Source organism: Siniperca chuatsi, linkage group LG23 (genome assembly GCF_020085105.1).
Source record: "Siniperca chuatsi isolate FFG_IHB_CAS linkage group LG23, ASM2008510v1, whole genome shotgun sequence".
Lineage (NCBI taxonomy): Eukaryota > Metazoa > Chordata > Actinopteri > Centrarchiformes > Sinipercidae > Siniperca > Siniperca chuatsi.
In genome coordinates this window covers 16,627,952-16,635,112 of record NC_058064.1, presented here as the reverse complement: position 1 = coordinate 16,635,112, position 7,161 = coordinate 16,627,952, and the positions used below count along the sequence as shown (strand labels likewise).

The window sequence follows — 7,161 nt, the reverse complement described above, 5'->3', positions numbered from 1 at the left end:
GTGAGGGGGCGATGGCTGTTGACAAATCCACTGTTGTGAAATTATGAAAGAAAAGTGTCATTGGGGAAAACAGACTTTTGAAAATATGCATTTGAAATAAAATTTTCTGGAATCAAATAAAAATTAACTCTAATAAAACTATGAATGATGAAATAACATTTTATAATTTATTTAGTTATTTATATTTTGTACACTTTGGGGCTCCATATAGTACCTGTGTGTTTATTACTTGTTCTTTTTAAAGAGAAAAGAAATGACTGAGGTGGAAACATAATATCGTTAACGTTTATAACTATACAACTTCTTGTGTTCTGTTTCATTGCTTATTGCTTGCATTTATTGTGTATAGGATGGTTATTTTTGTGCTTATGTTCTAGTGGTCTTTTTCTTCCTGCTGAATAACATCACTCTTGCCACTGCAGCAACCCAATTCCACCACAAGGATCAATACATTTTTATTGGATCTCATGTTGTGTTTGGATATTTGATTCAAAACCAAACACTGAGCGGAACCAGAGAGAAGAAGCTTGGGTTGTGGCACCTTCATCGCTTTGAATTCAGCAGCTTCCTCTGCGATAAAGACCCTTGATCCTTCTGAGCTGAACCTTCCGCGTCGACTCACACTGAAGTCGTGCCATCAGTGCTCGGCTTTGATCACCATGTCAACAGATATATCTCTCGCTGGCAAAAGGCAAAGGTAGGAAGGAAGAGCGACACAGGGATCAGAAGCAGGTATTTTCAGCAATTAATAGGGCGTTCTACAACATTAGTCTGGGTGAGCATTAATAAAGCAGAGTGTTTGAGTGGGCCACGAGAGGTTATTTAAATGCAAAAGAGCCCAGGAGCCCTTACCAATCCATCTCATAAACCTGACTGTGGACTAAATGTTTGATTCATAATCTCCTAGTAATGACTTTGCTGTCAGAAGAGGTGTCAGAGTCAGATTTCACCCTAACCTTGTTTGCATAGGTGAAATGCAATGACAAAAACCCATAAAGAGCCATTATGCTTCTAATAGCAAAATTCACTCTGAAATCACATTATTTAAGGAATGACTTACGCTGCATCACAACCAGCAGGTTCTAAGCTGTTTACTTGAATCCTGCTGTGTTTCCTTGTTTAGTTGTGTTTGTGTGGATAACACTGACATCCCATCTCCAGTGGCAGCAACAAGGATTCCTGAAAAAGCAGGAATTATTGACTCTAGTATGCACAGGTAGTTTCCCCTTCACATCAATCTCGTGGTTCACTCGTCCATTCTATTCTCACAAACATTTACCCATTCACGGGCTTCACAAATGCTTACAACATCAACACTAGTTTTCAGACTTAATTTGCTAGCATTTGAATATCATTCAACACATTTGCAATCAGTGACTTTTTGCATTGAAATCAGACAAAATACACAATGTAATAAACAATATTCTTCTTTGTGGTCAGAAGATGTTTGCAGAAAGTCTTGTTTCATAAGTTTCATGGGTGTTTAATAAAATCCATGAAGATCTCATGGAGCAGAGGCTTGTGCTCTTTAGCCACACTAGCAGTATGGCTCTAAGGATGGTAATGTTGGTCTGTCTTTTAAATCAAGGCTGAAGACTTTTCTGTTTGCCGCTGCCTTTTATAAAATCAAATGATTCATTTCTTACACAGCACTGTAACTTTTACTCTCCTGTTTAATCTTCTTTTTATTTTCTATTTAACTCTTTTTAAGTTTCTTTTTTCTATTGCCCTATGTTGCTTTTATGTTCTTTGTAAAGCACTTTGAATTGTTTTGCCTTGTTAGTCGGTCTATCAACTGCTTTCATAAAATCTCTGTAATAGCTCAACAACTATTGAATGGATTCAGATGAAATCTAGAACAGATAAAATCTTGACTTTGGAGATCCCCTGACATTTGTGTTTTTTCCGGAAAAGTCTCAGTAACCAGTGAATTGATTGCCATGACATTTGCTACACACATTCATGCCCCCCTCAGGATGAACTGTAATAACTTTGGTGATGCCTTAACTTTTCATCTAGTGCCATCATCAGGCCAATTTTTTAAGTTCGTACAATACTTTGCTTTATCAACCAGTACATGCAGAACTAATCACATTCCCATCAGCCTCAGATGTATTTTGTGTTTAGCTAATGTTAGCATGCTAGCATGCTAAACTAAGATTGCAAACATGGTTAACATTATACCTTCTTAGCATGAGCATGTTAGCATTGTCATTGTGAGCATGTTAGCATGCTAACTTTAGCATTTAGCTCAAAGCACTGTGCCTAAGTACAGCCTCACAGAGCTGCTAGCATGCCTGGCTGTAGACTATCAGTCTTGTTTATTTTTATTCCAAGTTGAAGTTATTGAAGGAGTTCTCCACACACTTAGAAGTGTTATTTCACTGGATGTTGGCTTTACTGGAAGTAAGAAATGGAACTAATTGCTGTGAACCTTGCCTGAGTCAGACTGTACCTTTAGGCCTCTTAAAAACCTTAAAAACCAGATGCTACACATAGAGATGTGTGTGGTTACACATGTGACCAGGAACACGCACGCAATCAGTTACTACTAATACTTCCTTTTTTACAGCAGATGTGGGAATTCTCCAACCATCACGTCACAGAACGTTGTCAGACGTTTGAGTTTGCCAGCTGTGAGTGTCTGCTGACAGAGGACTTAAGAATTAGAAACGATGCTTCACTCACGCGTGCCTTACAGTGGAGCGATGTTGTCACCTTGATGCACAGGATATGATATTGTCAGATCGATAATAGGGCTCTTGAAAGATCTAATGAAAGGGAGAGGAGGTATTAGGAGCTGGCAGTTTCTTGGACTGGAAACTCCTAAATTATGTATGTTACGTATAGTCCTACAAACTATATAATCCCCATTTTCTAGATGGGATTATAGAGGTGTTCATTTGCAGTAAAAGTAAAGGTTGGTAGTTATACTGTCACAGTGAGGTTTTGCGGGTGCTGTGAACTATGATAAAGTTTGGTGGTGCAGATACACAGAGGAGTGAAATATCCCACTCCTGACTGATTTGAATTGATGCAGAAAGCTAAAATGACAACCCATGTAGGTGTTTGCAGTGCTTTAAAACTCAGCTCAGCATTTTGAGTGCAGGAGGTATGAAGTTAGTGATGTCATTAGCTTCTACATTCCTTATCCAAATGCCTCACAGCTGGGCAATTACTGCCAAGCTTGACAAAAAAAGCAAGAGGAGAGGAGAAACAGTAACTGTTTGACAAAAAAAATCAGCTTTGTGCTCTGTGATTTAAAAAAATAAAAAGCAGCACCCATCTGATCTCTATCTACTCCATGATGCGGGGCTCCGTCTGAAGCCCCAGCCTGGTGCGGGACTATCTAGTGCAGGTGATATGGAGATCAAATGGCCTGCCAGCCAGCCAAGGCGACCTGTGGCAGCCAGCGCCACCACCAGCCGCCTCTTGAAAGGAGACACAATCCCGATAAATGTATTCCTGTCAACATTGCTGCGATGCCTTTTTAATACAGCCCCCGGAGGATTCAGGGCAAGAACAGCCTGAGTCAAACTCCATTTCTCTGGGCTGAAAGAGAGATGTGACAAGAGCCTCATGCAGGTCAGGGACAGTCAGGGACTGTCTGGCAGCAAGCAGCCATGGAGGACAGATAAAGGCTGTTAATAGGTTTTTGTTTTGTGTTGGGGTTTTTTAACACGGCAGGGTAAACCCGAACCAGCCTGAACAGAGTGGAGCTGCTCTTTTAAAGCTCAAACTCCATCAGTTATTACATCAGTTTGATTGTTAGAGAGAAGAATAAACTGGGCCAGTGGTTTTCAGGAACAGGCCAGCACAAGTGTGGAAAGAGCAATTTAGGGTGCAGTCACACTTCCAGTACAGCTGGGTAACTTCAGTCCGAGCCAGAGTGGAAAATTGCATTCTGGGTCGGTTGGCAAATGCCATGCACATAGCTGGGAAGTCCTGTAAAATCCTCTGTGTCCAGCCTGGTGTCATTGATCACAAGCAGCAGGTTTATTGGACAGCTGTGGTAACCCTTTATCCCGCTGGTTACTCACAACATTGAAAAATCACAAACAATTTTTAAGAATTACATTATTGTGTCTTTCCAGAAACAGCATTGGATAATACCTAGAATATTATCCGTAATACTGAGTGCCTAAGGCAACATAAGCAAAAACTCAGAAACTACCTGCTCTGGACGGGATTCTGTCTGGTGCGCATCAGAAATGTGGGGGTGACGTCTTTGAATAAGCTTGAGAAATGGGGACATTGATTCTAGAAAGACAGACTTTAAATTTTTCAGTGTTGTGAACACAACAAACATTCACCTCCATTGATTCCAGGTGGAGGCAGAAATCTCAGAAACACAATTTGCTGCCACCAGAATTCCAGTTGTAGCGTTCTCACCTGGAAATGGGTTTCAAGTGTCATGTCACATTAAATCCACTTTTTCCGGTCCTAGTCTAGTGTTCATTGCAACAGTTATTTGACTTTTCCAACAGAAAAGAAGACCTAGACCTAAGAAGTATTTGTGAAAAAATGATGTTGCCTTGTTCTCCATGCCCCCTAGTTCAGGGCAACACATGCTTGATCCATACATTAAAGGAATCAAGTCTCTGTGGTTTGGAGAGTTCTATTTCATCCTCCCTAACCGCCAGAGACCAGTCATCCTGGATTTGAATGCATCTTTTTAAATATGTGAAGGGGGCGCATTCAAGCCAGAATAAGGTGTTAAATTGTTCTTTAAATAAACCTCTTAGATCATGCTGAGAGTGAACGCAGCCTTACTGCATGCTCCATACTCTGAGCTGCTTTCTCATCCTTTCGGACTATGCGATGCTTTAGTTTAAAAACACCTCCATCCTTCAAGAAGCCTTCAGAAGGTCCTTCACCTGGTGGCCGATAATCGAATGTTCTCGAACTCATGCCCTGACATTACAGTAGCACAGCTTTCAGGATGGGCCATCCATCGATTTTATGTCAGGGAGGAAACAATCAGGAATTCATTATGAAAGCCACTTAGACCTTTTTAAGTTAAGCTAATCGTATACGTTTCTTTATGGGGTTACAAGCTAGTTTGTAGTGACCAGTAGCAAAAGGTTCATTATGTTTTGTGAGGGTTAAAGGTGCAGGTCAACTCCTCTATCCCTCTCTGCTTTCTGCCCTGATGTGACCGCGTTACGCCCTCAACATTTATCGACATCTGAAAGGTTATATTTGAGCGCTTAATATTGAGTCGTGCAGACACAGTAAAAAAGCAGGGCAAGCATGACGGAAAGGAAGGAAGCCTGCGGCAGCCAACACTTCCCTTCGTGTTTACTTGTCTGGGTGAGATAGTCACGTCTTTTTAATCACACGGAATTACAGAAAATATAATGTGTGTGTGCATAATATTGTGCACTAGACTCTACTGATTCAGGAGGTTCCTGTCTGATTACAGCTAAATTAGAACAGGCTGAAAAACCTGCTGTAGTGTGTAATGTATTGTTGAATAATGATTATTTTTTGTAAATCAATTATTCATTTAAAAAGGCAGTAATTGAATAGGTTTGCTGGGCCCCTCATCATGAAAGAGATCTATAAATAGATACAATTATTTCATGGGGACGTGTCAGTGTCCCATGAAGATTACTGTTGTTTTAGAGGTTTTGATTCTGAACTTCCTCAGATGCTTATTACTTCAACTTTTAGACATAAAATGGGCCAATTTAAAGATATTGGATTTTTTTCTTTTTTTTTTTTTTTATCTTTCATCCTTTATTTAATGGAGCAACTTTTATTTCACTGTCTGTTTGTGTTTTATTGCACTGGTACTGTAAGGGATTCTTACAGTGAAAATCAGTTCAACATATGAGCTATTGTACACAGTCTGTCTGAAAATGATATTATTAGCCTTTAAGAACACATTAGCCGAACTCTAACATGCAGACACGAGATCCACAACTTCTGCATTAGGTGCCCTCCGGAGTGTTTGCTGTCAGAGATCAAAGTGGACTGGAGGTGCAGCCGCAGAGTCAGTGCAGATTACAGTGGACTGCTAGGTTTGGTTCGCTGCCAGCGGGCTACTTTGGAACAGCCGAGCAGTGGCAGTTCGCTGTTAGAGGGCTTTTCTTTATGGTAAATCACTGACGGTCCATATCAATAATCACACCCATCAGAATTCTGGGAAAAAACTTCTATGAAGCCGTTCAATTTTTTCATGCACCTGCCCACTGTGAATTACAAAAAGGGAAAGTCCTCCATCACATAGTGTTAGATGTTATTACAGAGGTTTAAAGAACAGTGTTGGGCACAAGTACTGTTTTGAAAAATGAGTTACTGTAATTACAACTAATTACTCAACAGCAATTACTTACTTACATCACTTTTGTTACTCGGTCCTCAGCTCCGTCAAATGTGCCGTTAAACACCTCCAAAGCCTCCACCCAAAGAAATAAAACAAATGAGATGTTGAGGTTTAACAAGTAGCCGTTTTGAGGTATTTTTACTGGCCATCAACAGCTAACAACGTTAGCTTAGCCCTGGTGACAGCACACAACACTTCAGAAGTCCGCAGGGTTCACACACCCTTTAACTCTGAACAAAACCAGGTGATTCTGACTGTAGGCTAACCCGTGGCTAATGTTGGCAAGCCAGCTAAGAACACAACACAAATTAGATAACTTTGGAATTACCAGGATCTGCATTTCTCCTCTTTTGGTAGAGGCTAACCTCCTGACACTACCAGCGCCTGCGCCAAGCTAACGGATTGCTTGCCTGCTTCTGACTATTCATCCCTCTGAGTCACGGACAAACACTTGGCACTGCCACAACTGCAAACCACAGAATTATACAAACCCTTGTATTGTGCATTCCCTTTATTTATTTATTTATTTATTTATTTTTAAAATCAGGCTTGTTGTATTTCAAATTTTCCTGCAGTTTCTACAGGGTCGATGGAACAGACAACTGTTATGGTACAGAATTTCTTTCCTATAATCTGTCACATTATGAAAAGTGTTCTACAATTAAATTTAAGCCCCTTTGCGACTGAGAACAGTCTGAATTTATGACTGAGATGGCACCAAGCCATGAAATGTTTTGCTGTTGACCATGAACCGAGGCTGACGAGCAATTCTGCCGACTAAATGAAGCCCAAAATGTGAACAACATCAAGTATTTTAGCAGAGTCAATGT

General features: G+C 40.4%; 1 long non-coding RNA gene across 1 annotated transcript; it reads right to left on the bottom strand.

Annotated features, from left to right (window-relative positions):
• Window positions 1–437: 437 nt before the first annotated feature.
• On the bottom strand, window positions 438–6,824 carry LOC122871340. The gene is made up of 4 exons (XR_006376847.1): window positions 6,660–6,824; window positions 6,346–6,404; window positions 1,061–1,179; window positions 438–681 (listed from the first exon to the last, which is right to left on the bottom strand). It is a non-coding gene; the product is annotated as an uncharacterized LOC122871340 (long non-coding RNA).
• Window positions 6,825–7,161: the final 337 nt, after the last annotated feature.